The sequence below is a fragment of the Ranitomeya variabilis genome, chromosome 8, assembly GCF_051348905.1.
Source record: "Ranitomeya variabilis isolate aRanVar5 chromosome 8, aRanVar5.hap1, whole genome shotgun sequence".
Taxonomy (NCBI): Eukaryota; Metazoa; Chordata; class Amphibia; order Anura; family Dendrobatidae; genus Ranitomeya; species Ranitomeya variabilis.
In genome coordinates this window covers 112,693,825-112,711,999 of record NC_135239.1, presented here as the reverse complement: position 1 = coordinate 112,711,999, position 18,175 = coordinate 112,693,825, and the positions used below count along the sequence as shown (strand labels likewise).

General features: G+C 48.2%; 1 protein-coding gene across 3 annotated transcripts in view; it reads left to right on the top strand.

Moving 5' to 3' along the window:
• Positions 1-18,175, top strand: part of OLFML2B (olfactomedin like 2B) — a 626,988-nt gene that overhangs the window by 287,711 nt on the left and 321,102 nt on the right. The gene's annotated exons all lie outside the window — the stretch shown is intronic.

Here is an 18,175-nt window from a genome sequence, read left to right as displayed (position 1 = left end):
TCAGTTCTGAAAGGGCTATGGCAGCCATAAAATTCCTTCCGTTATCACTGACTACCTTGCCTGCCTCAAAATGTACACTGCCCAGCCATGACTGAGTTTCTTGCTGCAAGTACTCGGCCAGTACTTCCGCTGTGAGTATGTTGTCACCCAAACACTTCATTTCCAACACAGCCTGCTGACGTTTACCACTAGCTGTTCCATAATGGGACACCTCGTGTGCAACACTGGCAGCTGCAGATGGAGTGGTTGTGCGACTGGGCTCTGTGGACGAGCTTTTGCTTCTGGAAGAGGAGGAGGAGGAGGAGGGGTGGCGAGCACCTACAGCCAACTGTTTCCTAGACCATGGGCTAGGCAGAACTGTCCCACTATGGCTGTCCCCTGTGGATCCTGCATCCACCACATTAGCCCAGTGCGCCGTGATGGACACGTAACGTCCCAGGCCATGCCTACTGATCCATGCATCTGTTGTGAGGTGCACCTTTCCACTGACTGATTGCCTCAGTGCATGGACAATGCGGTCTTTGACATGCTGGTGGAGGTCTGGGATGGCTTTTCTTGCAAAGAAGTGTCAACTCGGTAGGTCATAGCGTGGTACTGCATAGGCCATCAGGACTTTGAAAGTTTCACTTTCAACCAACCGGTAGGGCATCATCTCTAATGAGATTAGTCTAGCAATGTGGGCGTTCAAACCCTGTGTACGCGGATGAGAGGATGAGTACTTCATTTTCCTAATGAGAGTCTCTTGTAGGGTGAGCTGGACTGGAGAGCTGCATATGGTGGAACTAGCGGGGGTGGTGGTGGACATGGCAGATTGAGAGAGGGTTAGTGATGGTATTCTTGATGTTGGCCTACACACAGTGTTTCCTACCAAGAACCTTGTGATTCCCTGACTGCTTTGGCCTTGCGACGATACATCCACATTTGTTGCTGGTGGTGTCCTAACCGGTGGGCTTACAGTGAGGGAAGCAATGTAGCATTGCTGACTACCTTCATTCTGAGCAGGTGCACCAACAGTACGGGATGTTTGGTAGTTAGTCCAGGCTTGCAAGTGCATGCTGGTTAACTGTCTATGCATGCACGTTGTATTTAAATTTTGGGAATTCTTCACTCTGCTAAAGGTCTTTGAGCATTTCTTACCGATAACTTTGCACTGATCATTCGGATCTTGGTAAAAAAATTGCCACACTCTACTCGTCCTACTATGGAATACCTTTTCAGGCATTGCACGCTGTGCTACTTTCACCAGATGGCCACGCTGTCCTAAAACTGTTTTTTTGGTTGACAAACGTTTTTGGCCTGATACGGGCCTGCCAGATGAAAGCTGTTGTGATGTAGATGGCTGCTGCAGATCATCCTCCTCCGCTTCTGAGCTACTGTCAGCGGCACCCTCTTCCCCCAATGGCTGCCAATCTGGGTCAACAACTGGGTCATCTATCACCTCCTCTTCAATGTCATGTGCACCTTTCTCTGTGTCACCGTGTAAGGTGCTATAGCGTTCGGGACGGGGCACCATAGTCTCATCAGGGTCAGATTCTGTCTCAGTACACTGCGAGGGTAATGTAGTGATCTGAGTCAATGGAACAGCATAATAATCTAGCTGTGGCTGTGCATCTGTGCACTCCATGTCCGATTCATCTTGTAATGGCAATGGCCTGTTAACAATTTCCCTTTCTAACCCAGGCACGGTATGTGTAAAGAGCTCCATGGAGTAACCTGTTGTGTCGCCTGACGCATCCTTCACTGTTGTTCTGGGTGAAGGACACAAGGAAGCAACTTTTTCATGACCGGGAGCATCCACTGACGACTCGCTGCTTTTAAATTTCGAACTTTCTGAAGAGGAGGCGAAAGAGCTAGAGGCTGAGTCAGCAAGGAAAGCCAAAACTTTTTCCTGCTGCTCCGGCTTTAAAAGCGGTTTTCCTACTCCCAGATAAGGGAGCCTTCGAGGCCTTGTGTAGCCAGACAATGACGCTGGCTCAATGCCTCCAGCCTTAGGTGCTATTTTGCTTTTCCCACTACCACCAGATGCTCCACCACCACCGCCACCATCAGTACCAGCTGGCAAGGACCGCCCACGGCCTCTTCCACCAGACTTCCTCATTTTGGGGAAAATCTAACCAAAATAACAACCGTTATATGGTACTGTAAAACAAGGTAGAAGGTGTATATAAACTTGTTGGGAATTTAAATCTCCCTTTTTATTTTGGGGAGACTGAACCAAAACTCAGGCCCAGTGTCTAACACTACACAATGTAAGTGGCAGAATGAGGCTGGCAGATATACGACAAACAGAACTGACGTAGATCCACTTGGTGGCAATTTAAATCTTCCTCTTTTGGGGGGGAGACTGCACCAAAACTCAGGCCCGGTGTATTACACTACACAATGTACCGTATATACTCGAGTATAAGCCGAGATTTTCAGCCCAAATTTTTGGGCTGAAAGTGCCCCCTCAGCTTATACTCGAGTCATGATCGGTGGTGGGGTCGGCGGGTGAGCACTGTCATATACTTACCTAGTCCCGGCGATCCTGTCGCTCCCCCTGCCTGTCACACTGTCTTCGGTGCCGCAGCCTCTTCCACTGAGCGGTCACGTGGGACCGCTCATTAGAGAAATGAATAGGCGGCTCCACCTCCCATAGAGGCGGAGCCGCCTATTCATTTCTCTAATGAAGCGGTGCCGGTGACCGCTGATAGAGGAAGAGGCTGCGGCACCGAAGACCAGCTGTCCGGGGGAAGGAGCGGGACGCCGGGAGCAGGTAAGTATTACATAGTCACCTGTCCGCGTTCCACACGCCGAGCGCTGTCTCCATCTTCCCGGCGTCTCTCTCTCCTCACTGACTGTGCAGGTCAGAGGGCGCGATGACGCATATAGTGTGCGCGCCGCCCTCTGCCTGATCAGTCAGTGCAGAGAGACGCCGGGAAGATGGCGCCGAGGAGCTGCAAGCAAGAGAGGTGAGTATGTGTTTTATTATTTTTATTGCAGCAGCAGCAGCACAGCTATGGGGCAATAATGGACGGTGCAGAGCACTATATGGCACAGCTATGGGGCAATAATGGTGCAGAGCACTATATGGCACAGCTATGGGGCAATAATGGACGGTGCAGAGCACTATATGGCACAGCTATGGGGCAATAATGGACGGTGCAGAGCACTGTATGGCACAGCTATGGGGCAATAATGGTGCAGAGCACTATATGGCACAGCTATGGGGCAACGGTGCAGAGCACTATATGGCACAGCTATGGGGCAATAATGGTGCAGAGCACTATATGGCACAGCTATGGGGCAATGGTGCAGAGCACTGTATGGCACAGCTATGGGGCAGTAATGGTGCAGAGCACTGTATGGCACAGCTATGGGGCAATAATGGTGCAGAGCACTGTATGGCACAGCTATGGGGCAATAATGGTGCAGAGCACTATATGGCACAGCTATGGGGCAATAATGGTGCAGAGCACTGTATGGAACAGCTATGGGGCAATAATGGTGCAGAGCACTATATGGCACAGCTATGGGGCAATAATGGTGCAGAGCACTATACGGCACAGCTATGGGGCAATAATGGACGGTGCAGAGCACTATATGGCACAGCTATGGGGCAATAATGGTGCAGAGCACTATATGGCACAGCTATGGGGCAATAATGGTGCAGAGCACTGTATGGCACAGCTATGGGGCAATAATGGTGCAGAGCACTGTATAGCACAGCTATGGGGCAATTATGGACGGTGCAGAGCACTATATGGCACAGCTATGGGGCAATAATGGTGCAGAGCACTATATGGCACAGCTATGGGGCAATAATGGTGCAGAGCACTGTATGGCACAGCTATGGGGCAATAATGGTGCAGAGCACTGTATGGCACAGCTATGGGGCAATAATGGTGCAGAGCACTGTATGGCACAGCTATGGGGCAATTATGGACGGTGCAGAGCACTATATGGCACAGCTATGGGGCAATAATGGTGCAGAGCACTGTATGGCACAGCTATGGGGCAATAATGGTGCAGAGCACTGTATGGCACAGCTATGGGGCAATAATGGTGCAGAGCACTGTATGGAACAGCGATGGGGCAATAATGGACGGTGCAGAGCACTATATGGCACAGCTATGGGGCAATAATGGTGCAGAGCACTGTATGGCACAGCTATGGGGCAATAATGGACGGTGCGGAGCACTATATGGCACAGCTATGGGGCAATAATGGTGCAGAGCACTGTATGGCACAGGTATGGGGCAATAATGGTGCAGAGCACTATATGGCACAGCTATGGGGCAATAATGAACGGTGCAGAGCACTATATGGCACAGCTATGGGGCCATAATGAACAGTATGGAGCATCTATTTTTATTTTTGAAATTCACCGGTAGCTGCTGCATTTTCCACCCTAGGCTTATACTCGAGTCAATAAGTTTTCCCAGTTTTTTGTGGCAAAATTAGGGGGGTCGGCTTATACTCGGGTCGGCTTATACTCGAGTATATACGGTAAGTGGCAGAACGTGGCTGGCAGATATACGACAAACAGAACTGACGTAGATCCACTTAGTGGCAATTTAAATCTCCCTTTTTTGGGGGGGGCTGCACCAAAACTCAGGCCCAGTGTATTACACTACACAAAGTAAGTGGCAGAACGTGGCTGGCTGATATACGACAAACAGAACTGACTTAGATCCACTTAGTGGCAATTTAAATCTCCCTTTTTTTTTGGGGGGGGGGCTGCACCAAAACTCAGGCCCAGTGTATTACACTACACAATGTAAGTGGCAGAACGTGGCTGGCAGATTTACGACAAACAGAACTGACATAGATTTACTTAGTGGCAATTTAAATCTCCCTTTTTTGGGGGGAGACTGCACCAAAACTCAGGCCCAGTGTATTACACTACACAATGTAAGTGGCAGAACATGGCTGGAGGATATACGACAAACAGAACTGACGTAGATCCACCTAGTGGCAATTTAAATCTCCCTTTTTTTGGGGGGGCTGCACCAAAACTCAGGCCCAGTGTATTACATTACACAAAGTAAGTGGCAGAACGTGGCTGGCAGATATACGACAAACAGAACTGACGTAGATCCACTTAGTGGCAATTTAAATCTCCCTTTTTTGGGGGGGAGGCTGCACCAAAACTCAGGCCCAGTGAATTACACTACACAATGTAAGTGGCAGAACGTGGCTGGCAGATATGCGACAAACAGAACTGACTTAGATCCACTTAGTGGCAATTTAAATCTCCCTTTTTTGGGGGGAAGACTGCACCCAAATTCAGGCCCAGTGTATAACACTACACAATGTAAGTGGCAGAACGTGGCTGGAAGATATACGACAAACAGAACTGACGTAGATCCACTTAGTGGCAATTTAAATCTCCCTTTTTGGGGGGGAGACTGAACCCAAACTCAGGCACAGTGTATAACACAACACAATGTAAGTGGCAGAATGTGGCTGGAAGATATATAAAAAAATTCAAGGACTGAACTAAAATTTTAATCTCCCTACAATGATCTCAGGACAAGTATGGCAGCCAACAATAAAAAGGACTGCTGCACACAAAAGTGTGGACAAATAAATAAATAGCTGTGCAGAAAGGAGCAACAGGATTTTTGCTTTTAAAAAAGCAGTTGGTTTGTACAGCGGCGTACAAACAGCAATGCAGCTATCAGGGAGCCTTATAAGGCAGCCTAGTAAGCTACAGAGCTGATGCACAAAAATATAAACTCCAATGTCCCTGCAAAGAAAAGGTGGTGTTGGACAGTGGAAATCGCTACAGCACAAGCAGTTTCGGGGCTTAATCTTCCCTCCCTAACTATATCCCTTCTTCTGATGCTGCTGCAGCAACCTCTCCCTATGCTACGATCGGCAGAAGTAAGATGGCGGTCGGCGTGCACGCCCCTTTATAGCCCATGTGACGCCGCTGAAAGCAAGCCAATCACTGTCATGCCCTTCTCTAAGATGGTGGGGACCGAGACCTATGTCATCACGCTGCCCACACTCTGCGTCCTCCTTCATTGGCTGAGAAATGGAGCTGAACGCGTCATACAAAATGCGACTTTGGCGCGAAGATCGCCGACCTCATGGCCGATCCCACACTAGGATCAGGTCGGGTTTCACGAAACCCGACTTTGCCGAAAGTCGGTGATTTTTCAATTTGACCGATCCGTTTTGCTCAACCCTACTGCAGACCATTCCATCAAAGTCTGCAATCCAAAACATCACTTATTCCATTCCGAGCCCCGACGTGTGCCCAAACAGTGGTTTTTCCCCACATATGGGGCATCGGCGTACTTGTGAAAAATTGCACATCTTTTTCTGTCTATTTTGTCCTATAACCCTTGGGAAAATAAAAAAATCGTAGCTAAAAGATAATTTGTGTGGAAAAAATGTGTTTTATTTTTTTTCACGACTCATCGTTATAATTTTTGGTGAGGCATTTGGAGGTTTACGGTGCTCACCACATATCTAAATAAATTCCTTGGGAGGTCCAGTTTCCAAAATGGGGTCACTTGTGGGAGATTTCCACTGTTGAGGCACATCAGGGGCTCTGCAAATGCAACATGACGCCCACAGACCATTCCATCAAAGTCTGCAATCCAAAACGTCACTTATTCCATTCCGAGCCCCAACGTGTGCCCAAACAGTGGTTTTTCCCCACATATGGGTATTGGCGTACTCGTGAAAAATTGCACAACATCTTTTTTTGTCTATTTTGTCCTATAACCCTTGGGAAAATAAAAAAATCGTAGCTAAGAGAACATTTTTGTGGAAAAAATGTGTTTAATTTTTTTTCACGACTCATCGTTATAATTTTTGGTGAGGCACTTGGAGGTTCACTGTGCTCATCACATAGCTAGATAAGTTCCATTCCGAGCCCTGTCGTGTGCCCAAACAGTGGTTTTCCCCCACATATGGGGTATCAGTGTATTCAGAAGAAATTGCACAACAACTTTAGTGGTCCATTTTCTCCTTTTACACTTGTGAAGATAAAATAAATTGTTGCTAAAATATCATTTTGGGGGAAAAAATGTGATTTTTTATTTTCACACCTCTACGTTCTAAACTTCTGTGAAGCACCTGGGGGTTCAAAGTGCTCACCACATAGCTAGATAAATTCCTTGAAGGGTCTAGTTTCCAAAATGGGGTCACTTGTGGTTGTTTTCCACTGTTTAGGTACATCAGGGGCTCTCCAAACGCGACATGGTGTCCGATCTCAATTCCAGCCAATTTTGGTTTGAAAAAGTCAAATGGCGCTCCTTCCCTTCCGAGCCCTGCCGTGCGGCCAAACAGTGGTTTTCCCCCACATATGGGGTATCAGTGTATTCAGGAGAAATTGCACAATAACTAAAGTGGTCCATTTTCTCCTTTTACACTTGTGAAGATAAAAAAAATTGTTGCTAAAATATCATTTTTCGGGAAAAAATGTGATTTTTTTCTTTTCACGCCTCTACGTTCTAAACTTCTGTGAAGTACCTGGGGGTTCAAAGTGCTGACCACATAGCTACATAAATTCCTTGAAGGGTCTAGTTTCCAAAATGGGGTCACTTGTGGTGGTTTTCCAATGTTTAGGTACATCAGGGTGTTAGGGCTAGCAGAACGCACCAAGTGGATATAGAGACTTTATTATAATATATGCGTTCGCAGCCCGGGGTCCACCGTGCAGGAGAACCTGCTGCTAGCAAATGGCGGAACTCAATTGCGGTATGAGCTACCTCTGTTACTTCCCAGAGTAGCCTTGAACTCAAAGCACTGCGCCCTGTTAACCTTCACAGTGGCACAGTCTAACTACCCAAACGAGAGCAGTCAGTGGTCATGCATGCACCCAAAACTCCTCGCCGGAGGTGCCAGCATGCTAGGGCCTATTTCAGCCAGGTCCCTGAATACTCTAACACACAAACTCCTCGCCGGAGGTGCCAGCATTCTAGGGGCTTATATCAGCCGGGTCCCTAAACACAATCATACGTGACCACACTGGCGCAAAGTACAACATAGAACAATACTAGCGCATGGCCGTGTGGCCATGCGAGCCTTAAATAGTTGCAGCACGTACAGGACCTTTCTAGAAGGACCAATGAGAGGCTGCCACAGAGCGTGAGCACCTACAGGAACTTCCTGAAGGACCAATGGCCTTAGCTGCAGTGTCTGATCATGTGACCCTCGATCTCCACTGAGAAATCTTACTCTAGGCATGCTCAGAACGAGAAAAGCAGGACTTAGTCCCAGAAGCGTCTGCTCGCCGCTGCCCAGCACTGACTCCAATAGCAGAAGCAGGAAAAGCAGCAGTAACTCTCTGTACAGAGTCAGAGTGAGCGAGACCCTGGGACCGACATCTCCGCTGAGCAGGCTCCACTGCAGCAGGAGAAGAATGGGAGACCGCAGCGGAGATGGCCCAAGATTCCCCCTGTGCAGAGGTGGGAACTCGACCCCTAACATTACCCCCCTCCCTAGGACCCCCCCCTCCTTGGGCCTCGCTACGTTCGAAGGCAGCAATGAGCTGCGGAGCCCGAATGTGCTCAGCAGGCTCCCAGGACCTATGCTCAGGACCGTAACCCTTCCAGTCCACCAAATAAAATTTTTTGCCACGAACCACCTTGCACCCCAAAATAGCGTTCACCTCGTAATCGTCCGTAGACAAACCCGATGTCCCGGCAGATGACTCAGAAAATCGGGACATGTATACGGGCTTAAGGAGGGACACATGAAAGGTGTTGGTGATACCTAGGCGTGGAGGAACGGCTAGACGGTAGACCACAGGGTTAATCTGTTTGAGGACCTTGAAGGGACCTAAGTAGCGAGGTGCAAACTTAGTGGACTCAACAAGCAGCCTGATGTTACGGGCGGAGAGCCACACTAAGTCGCTAGGAGCAAAGGTCGGGGCAGGGTGCCGATGTGCATCGGCGGAGGACCTCATTCTCTCCTTGGAGGCCTGGATAGCATCCTGAGTGCGGTCCCAAATGTCTCGTGCCTCCACTGCTCATTCTGCCACCCTGGAATCAGCAGAGGACACGTGCATAGGCACATGAACCCGCGGATGTTGGCCGTAATTAAGGAGGAAAGGAGTCTGACCGGTGGAGTCGGCTACAGCATTGTTAAGGGAAAACTCAGCCCACGGTAACAGGATGCCCAGTCATCCCACCTGGCAGAAACAAAATGTCGCAAATAAGTGACCAGAGTCTGATTGGCCCTCTCAACCAACCCATTCGTCTCGGGATGATAAGCCGAGGAGAGATTTAACTCAATACTGAGTAGACGACAAAGCTCCCTCCAGAATCGAGACGCAAACTGGGGACCCCGGTCACTGACAATCTTGTCTGGCATACAGTGTAAACAAAAGATATGCTTGATGAACAAGGCTGCCAGAGCCCGTGCAGATGGTAGCTGTGGAAGAGGCACCAAATGAACCATTTTGGAAAAATGGTCGGTGATCACCCAGATAATGATGCAGTTACGAGACTTGGGTAAGCCCACCACAAAGTCTATCCCGACCATGTCCCAGGGCCTGTCCACCACCGGCAGAGGATAAAGCAACCCAGCTGGCCGTTGCCGAGGGGACTTGTTCTTGGTGCAAGAGACACATGCCCGAACATAGTCTGCGACATTACGAGCCATATGCGGCCACCAGTATGTCCTCGCCAGTAACCCAGATGTCCTTTTGGAACCAAAATGTCCACCCACCCTGGACGAGTGTGCCCAAGAGAGAACCTCCGGTTGCAAACTGGATGGTACAAAAGTCTTGCCCGGAGGCACAGACTCTAGGAAAACCGGGGCCACGGTTCTCAGACACAGGGTCGCGGGGTACTTGGTACCGGGCCTCTCAGTCCCAGTCCTAGGATTGTCACAGTGGCTAGACCCGGTCCGTGACCCTGCTAAGGGGCGTCCAATGAAAGGTGTGATGAGGGTGCGTGGTGCAGGTCGCGAAGAATAACGAGGACACAGGGTTGCAGTCTCTTTACCTCTTTACTGAAGGCTTCGGGATCCACAATCCAGAGTACTGCTAACAGGGCTGGCTGAGACCGGCCGGTCCGAAGGCACATCCAGAGTTTCCTTTGCAGGTGGAAATCAGTGCCTACCTTCTAGCGCCTGTGTGTTGTAGTACCTCCCCGCTGAGCACCACGGGATAGTCCTCACAACTGTTGTGTCTGTTTCTGATGTTCTTTCTCACAACTTGTATCTGTTCTGATGTTCTTTCTCCATCCCCCAGATGATATGGCTAGGACGCACCCGTATGACGGGTAGGCCTGGAGTTCTTCCGGGACCCTAGCGTCGCCCCTCTCCCACAATTGCCCCCTATGTCTGCTTAGGTGATTTAGGTGAGACAGCCAACCTATAATCAACTGTCCTGCCGCTGTTTGAAGTAATGCTTGGAGCCCAATACTTCCTCGGCGTTCCGGCCACCGGCTACGCGCCTCAGTAGGATGTTGCCACGATCTTTAGGCACGACTCCTACTGGCTTTATCTCCTTTTTGCTGCAATCTCGTTTCTCACTTCTCCACAATAAACCTCGCTTTGTTTCCTTTCTTAGGATGCCACCGCTGTTGTGAATTTGGATTCTGGGCTCCCCCGGTGGCTACTGGTGGAATTGAACTGGTGTTTTCATCTTCTCTGTTCACCTGTTCCCATCAAGATGTGGGAGTCGCTATATAACCTTGCTGCTCTGTTAGTTGCTTGCCGGTCAACAATGTTATCAGAAGCCTCTCTGTGCTTGTTCCTGCTCCTAGACAACTACTAGATAAGTTGGACTCTTGTCCATGTTTGTTTTTGCATTTTTGTTCCAGTTCACAGCTGTAGTTTCGTTACTGTGTCTGGAAAGCTCTTGTGAACAGGAATTGCCACTCTGGTGTTATGAGTTAATGCCAGAGTTTTAAAGTAATTCCTGGATGGTATTTTGATAGGGTTTTCAGCTGACCATGAAAGTGCCCTTTCTGTCTTCTGCTATGTAGTAAGTGGACCTCAAATTTGCTAAACCTATTTTCATACTACGTTTGTTATTTCATCTTAATTCACCGCCAATACATGTGGGGGGCCTCTGTCTCCTTTCGGGGTATTTCTCTAGAGGTGAGCTAGGACTAATATTTTCCTCTGCTAGCATTATTTAGTCCTCCGGCTGGTGCTGGGCATCTAGAATCAACGTAGGCATGCTACCCGGCCACTGCTAGTTGTGCGTTAGGTTTAGTTCATGGTCAGCTCAGTTCCCATCTTCCAAGAGCTAGTTCCTATATATGCTGATGCTATGTTCTCTTGCCATTGAGAACATGACAGTTTGACCGGCCCACAAAGTGTTAATTGTTTGGGCTGAAGCAGGAGAAAAAGAAGTGTTTAAGGGAATTTTTTTTTTTTTTTTCCCCTCAGAGTTTTGCTGCCTAGCCCTTAATTGCTGTCTAGCTGCTTCTTACCTCCTCTTAACCCTTGAATGGCTCTGTGTCCACCTGTTTGTAATGGATCTTCAGAGTGTAACTGCAGGTTTGAATAATCTCGCCACGAAGGTACAAAATTTGCAAGACTTTGTTTGTCATGCACCTGTATCTGAGCCGAGAATTCCTTGGCCGGAATTTTTCTCGGGGAATAGATCTGGGTTTCAGAATTTTCGAAATAATTGCAAATTATTTTTGTCCCTGAAATTTCGCTCTGCCGGAGACCCTGCACAGCAGGTCAGGATTGTGATTTCCTTGCTCCGGGGCGACCCTCAAGACTGGGCTTTTTCATTGACACCAGGGGATCCTGCGTTGCTCAATGTGGATGCGTTTTTTCTGGCCTTGGGGTTGCTTTATGACGAACCTCATTTGGAGCTTCAGGCAGAAAAAACTTTGATGTCCCTATCTCAGGGGCAAGATGAAGCGGAAATTTACTGTCAAAGATTCCGTAAATGGTCTGTGCTTACTCAGTGGAACGAGTGCGCCCTGGCGGCGACTTTCAGAGAGGGTCTCTCTGATGCCATTAAGGATGTTATGGTGGGGTTCCCTGTGCCTGCGGGTCTGAATGAGTCCATGACAATGGCTATTCAGATCGATAGGCGTTTGCGGGAGCGCAAACCAGTGCACCATCTGGCGGTGTCCACTGAGAAGTCGCCAGAGAGTATGCAGTGTGATAGAATTCTGTCCCGAAGCGAGCGGCAGAATTTTAGACGGAAAAATGGGTTGTGTTTCTATTGTGGTGATTCTACTCATGTTATATCAGCATGCTCTAAGCGCACTAAAAAGCTTGATAAATCTGTTTCCATTTGCACCTTACCGTCTAAGTTTATTCTATCTGTGACCTTGATTTGCTCTTTGTCATCTATTACCACGGACGCCTATGTCGACTCTGGCGCCGCTTTGAGTCTTATGGATTGGTCCTTTGCCAAACGCTGTGGGTATGATTTAGAGCCTTTGGAGACTCTTATTCCTCTGAAGGGGATTGACTCCACCCCATTGGCTAATAATAAACCACAATACTGGACACAAGTAACTATGCGTATTAATCCGGATCACCAGGAGATTATTCGCTTTCTGGTGCTGTATAATCTACATGATGATTTGGTGCTAGGATTGCCTTGGCTGCAATCTCACAACCCAGTCCTCGACTGGAGAGCTATGTCTGTGTTGAGCTGGGGATGTAAGGGGGCTCATGGGGATGTACCTGTGGTTTCCATTTCATCATCTATTCCCTCTGAAATTCCTGAGTTCCTGTCTGACTATCGTGACGTCTTTGAAGAATCCAAGCTTGGTTCATTACCTCCGCACCGAGAGTGCGATTGTGCCATAGATTTAATCCCGGGTAGTAAATACCCAAAGGGTCGTTTATTTAATCTGTCTGTGCCTGAACATGCTGCTATGCGAGAATATATAAAGGAGTCCTTGGAAAAGGGACATATTCGTCCATCGTCATCTCCCTTAGGAGCCGGTTTTTTCTTTGTGTCAAAAAAAGACGGCTCTTTGAGACCATGTATCGATTATCGGCTTTTGAATAAAATCACTGTAAAATATCAATACCCATTGCCGTTGCTGACTGATTTGTTTGCTCGCATAAAGGGGGCCAAGTGGTTCTCTAAGATTGACCTTCGTGGGGCGTATAATTTGGTGCGAATCAGACAGGGGGATGAGTGGAAAACCGCATTTAATACGCCCGAGGGCCACTTTGAGTATTTAGTGATGCCTTTTGGTCTTTCAAATGCTCCGTCAGTTTTCCAGTCCTTTATGCATGATATTTTTCGCGATTATTTGGATAAATTTATGATTGTGTATCTGGATGATATTCTGATTTTTTCGGATGACTGGGACTCTCATGTCCAGCAAGTCAGGAGGGTTTTCCAGGTTTTGCGGTCTAATTCTTTGTGTGTGAAGGGTTCTAAGTGTGTTTTTGGGGTACAGAGGATTTCCTTTTTGGGATATATTTTTTCTCCCTCTTCCATTGAAATGGATCCTGTCAAGGTTCAAGCTATTTGTGATTGGACGCAGCCCTCTTCTCTTAAGAGTCTTCAGAAATTTTTGGGCTTTGCTAACTTTTATCGTCGATTTATTGCTGGTTTTTCGGATATTGCTAAGCCATTGACCGATTTGACTAAGAAGGGTGCTGATGTTGCTGATTGGTCCCCTGACGCTGTGGAGGCCTTTCGGGAGCTTAAGCGCCGTTTTTCCTCTGCCCCTGTGTTGCGTCAGCCTGATGTTGCTCTACCTTTTCAGGTTGAGGTCGACGCTTCTGAGATCGGAGCTGGGGCAGTGTTGTCGCAGAAAAGTTCTGACTGCTCCGTGATGAGGCCTTGTGCCTTCTTTTCCCGTAAATTTTCGCCCGCTGAGCGGAATTATGATGTTGGGAATCGGGAGCTTTTGGCCATGAAGTGGGCTTTTGAGGAGTGGCGCCATTGGCTTGAGGGGGCCAGACATCAGGTGGTGGTATTGACTGACCACAAAAACTTGATTTATCTTGAGACCGCCAGGCGCCTGAATTCTAGACAGGCGCGCTGGTCATTATTTTTCTCTCGGTTTAATTTTGTGGTGTCATACCTACCGGGTTCTAAGAATGTTAAGGCGGATGCCCTTTCTAGGAGTTTTGAGCCTGACTCGCCTGGTAACTCTGAGCCCACAGGTATCCTTAAGGATGGAGTGGTATTGTCAGCCGTTTCTCCAGACCTGCGGCAGGCCTTGCAGGAGTTTCAGGCGGATAGACCGGATCGTTGCCCACCTGATAAACTGTTTGTTCCTGATGATTGGACCAGTAGAGTCATCTCTGAGGTTCATTCTTCTGCGTTGGCAGGCCATCCTGGCATTTTTGGTACCAGGGATTTGGTGGCAAGGTCCTTCTGGTGGCCTTCCCTGTCACGAGATGTGCGAGGCTTTGTGCAGTCTTGTGACGTTTGTGCTCGGGCCAAGCCTTGTTGCTCTCGGGCTAGTGGATTATTGTTGCCCTTGCCCATTCCTAAGAGGCCTTGGACGCACATCTCGATGGATTTTATTTCAGATCTGCCTGTTTCTCAGAAGATGTCTGTCATCTGGGTGGTGTGTGACCGTTTCTCTAAGATGGTCCATTTGGTTCCTCTGCCCAAGTTGCCTTCTTCTTCCGAGTTGGTTCCTCTGTTTTTTCAAAATGTTGTTCGTTTGCATGGTATTCCTGAGAATATCATTTCTGACAGAGGGACCCAATTCGTGTCTAGATTTTGGCGGGCATTCTGTGCTAGGATGGGCATAGATTTATCTTTTTCGTCCGCTTTCCATCCTCAGACGAATGGCCAGACCGAGCGGACTAATCAGACCCTGGAGACATATCTGAGGTGTTTTGTGTCTGCTGACCAGGATGATTGGGTTGCTTTTTTGCCATTGGCAGAGTTCGCTCTCAATAATCGGGCCAGCTCTGCCACTTTGGTGTCCCCGTTTTTCTGTAATTCGGGGTTTCATCCTCGATTTTCCTCTGGTCAGGTGGAATCTTCGGATTGTCCTGGAGTGGATGCTGTGGTGGAGAGATTGCATCAGATCTGGGGGCAGGTGGTGGACAATTTGAGGTTGTCCCAGGAGAAGACTCAGCTTTTTGCCAACCGCCACCGTCGTGTTGGTCCTCGGCTTTGTGTTGGGGATTTGGTGTGGTTGTCTTCTCGTTTTGTCCCTATGAGGGTCTCTTCTCCTAAGTTTAAGCCTCGGTTCATCGGCCCGTATAAGATATTGGAGATTCTTAACCCTGTTTCCTTCCGTTTGGACCTCCCTGCATCCTTCTCTATTCATAACGTTTTTCATCGGTCATTATTGCGCAGGTATGAGGTACCGGTTGTGCCTTCCGTTGAGCCTCCTGCTCCGGTGTTGGTTGAGGGTGAGTTGGAGTACGTTGTGGAGAAAATCTTAGACTCTCGTGTTTCCAGACGGAGACTCCAGTATCTGGTCAAGTGGAAGGGATACGGCCAGGAGGATAATTCTTGGGTGAATGCATCTGATGTTCATGCCTCTGATCTGGTTCGTGCCTTTCATAGGGCCCATCCTGATCGCCCTGGTGGTTCTGGTGAGGGTTCGGTGCCCCCTCCTTGAGGGGGGGGTACTGTTGTGAATTTGGATTCTGGGCTCCCCCGGTGGCTACTGGTGGAATTGAACTGGTGTTTTCATCTTCTCTGTTCACCTGTTCCCATCAAGATGTGGGAGTCGCTATATAACCTTGCTGCTCTGTTAGTTGCTTGCCGGTCAACAATGTTATCAGAAGCCTCTCTGTGCTTGTTCCTGCTCCTAGACAACTACTAGATAAGTTGGACTCTTGTCCATGTTTGTTTTTGCATTTTTGTTCCAGTTCACAGCTGTAGTTTCGTTACTGTGTCTGGAAAGCTCTTGTGAACAGGAATTGCCACTCTGGTGTTATGAGTTAATGCCAGAGTTTTAAAGTAATTCCTGGATGGTATTTTGATAGGGTTTTCAGCTGACCATGAAAGTGCCCTTTCTGTCTTCTGCTATGTAGTAAGTGGACCTCAAATTTGCTAAACCTATTTTCATACTACGTTTGTTATTTCATCTTAATTCACCGCCAATACATGTGGGGGGCCTCTGTCTCCTTTCGGGGTATTTCTCTAGAGGTGAGCTAGGACTAATATTTTCCTCTGCTAGCATTATTTAGTCCTCCGGCTGGTGCTGGGCATCTAGAATCAACGTAGGCATGCTACCCGGCCACTGCTAGTTGTGCGTTAGGTTTAGTTCATGGTCAGCTCAGTTCCCATCTTCCAAGAGCTAGTTCCTATATATGCTGATGCTATGTTCTCTTGCCATTGAGAACATGACACACCGCATTCAAGTGCAGGCACGGCTCCGTAACGTTCTGTTCTGTTCGCTAGGTCACTGTCATTATCCCACCCCTGACAGGGACCCCCTGAATCTTCCCCTGCAACACCCTCTGCCACAGGATGTTGCCTGGTTCCAACCCAGGTAGCTTCTGGCTAACTTCCTATCCAGCCCCCAGTTTTACCAGAGTGTGAGGAGTGGCCTAATACATAGGACCCTTTGCTCCCCCTGGTGGCCAGAGTGTGAAGTGTAATGTGTGACTGTGATACCTGGTCAGGTGAACTCCTTTAGTGCCATCAGACGTACCATCACTCCCCTTAGTGGTGGAGCGTCAGTACTGCAACAACCAGGTCTCTGGGGTGCTGCACTCCCCCCGGTTAAATCCAGTACTCCCGGACTGGGAAGAAAACAACAATACATGTCAGCAAAAGACATACAAAATTTTGAAATGCAATGAAGTAAATATAACAGTGCTTCCCTTTATGGGAGGTGAGGACTCTTGAACGTTACAAACAAAAACATGGTTAAATATTTTAAATAACATACTATAAATATCTTCTATTACCCAGCCGGGTATTCTACTAAGTGCAAATTCTGAACAATAATTTAACTTTTCCTTTAAGGGCGTATAGGCTGAACCCACTAAAGGCTTACCATAAAACTCTAAAATATAAATTAACTTCTTCTTTACTTCTCTTTTCTAAGTGCAACATTTTTCTTTTTACTCTCTGATTTTTCATATGCAGGACCACCTGTCTATCTGCCCAGGCCTACTGCCTCTTTTCTTAGTACAGGATCAATTAACCATCTCTCTATGGCTCTCAGGAGGACTCACTAACTAACCCCTACGGGTTTACTTTATTGAAATTCGACTTTCAACTCTTTCCTGTCCTCAATCTCTAGTAACATTATCAAACATTCTCTATAACTATCTAACTAACTACATATTACTTCTATGTAAAACATTATTACCATTTACTTCCTTTAAGGCAACATTATACTTTAAGTGCAACTAGTGAATGTTCCCTTTAAGTGGGAACCAAGTCTCTTTGAGGTAATGCAGACTCTCTCTATCTGCAAGTCCGTTTAAGGCAAGAGCTTCTATGCTGTACTCAGGAACAGTCTCTTCAAAAAGCTCTCTCTTTTGTAAAACCAGTAAGGGGCACCTTTAAGAAGGTGCGAACTATTTACAATACAGTTTGTGAACCATTCACCGTCCATGATTCGGCAGTCTTTGTAACATTGATGAACAAAAGAAAAATAAAAAGCAATGGGGATCCCGGGTAAACAAAGGGATCCCTTTAAGACTAACCCTGGTCGGGTATTAGCAGCAAAAAGCAGGGAAACAAACAGTTAACTATGTACAGTTTTGGAGCATTAGGATCTTACTCTGGTTCTGGCGGCCTCCACCAGGGCTTTACCTGACAGGTGGCCCTCTGTGGCCCAGGCAGGCTTGACTCCAGGTCTACTCCTGGTGCCAGGTTCACTCCATGGGTTTCGGTCTTCTGCACGACCAGGTCGTGCGCCGCGATGAGTGTCTGCGTGGGCCGGTGAATGATGCTGGCAGCGGCAGAGGCTGCTGCAGCCGCTTCGGTGGCAAGCTCCTCCCCCTTGGTTCTGGATACTGCCAGGACGGCTGTACAGCGCTGCATGTCCCGGGCCCACCAACTTCTTCCCTTGAGATGCCGGCGATACTTCACCACATCTCCCGGAGTCAGGAGGGACTTGGCGCCGTCTTCACACAGGCAGGGCTCCACCTCGTCCCGGGTGATGCGAACTCTCAGGGCCGCTCCAATTTCTTGAACGAAGCCCTTCCCTTCCTGAGGCTGGTAGACAATCACAACGCCCCATTTCGGCAAGGAGCCATCCAGCAGCTCACCTCGTGCTTCCCGCTCCATTTCTCGCTGGAACTCCGCGATGAGGTAGTTCCGATATTCTCCCCAAGGGAAGGGCCCGAG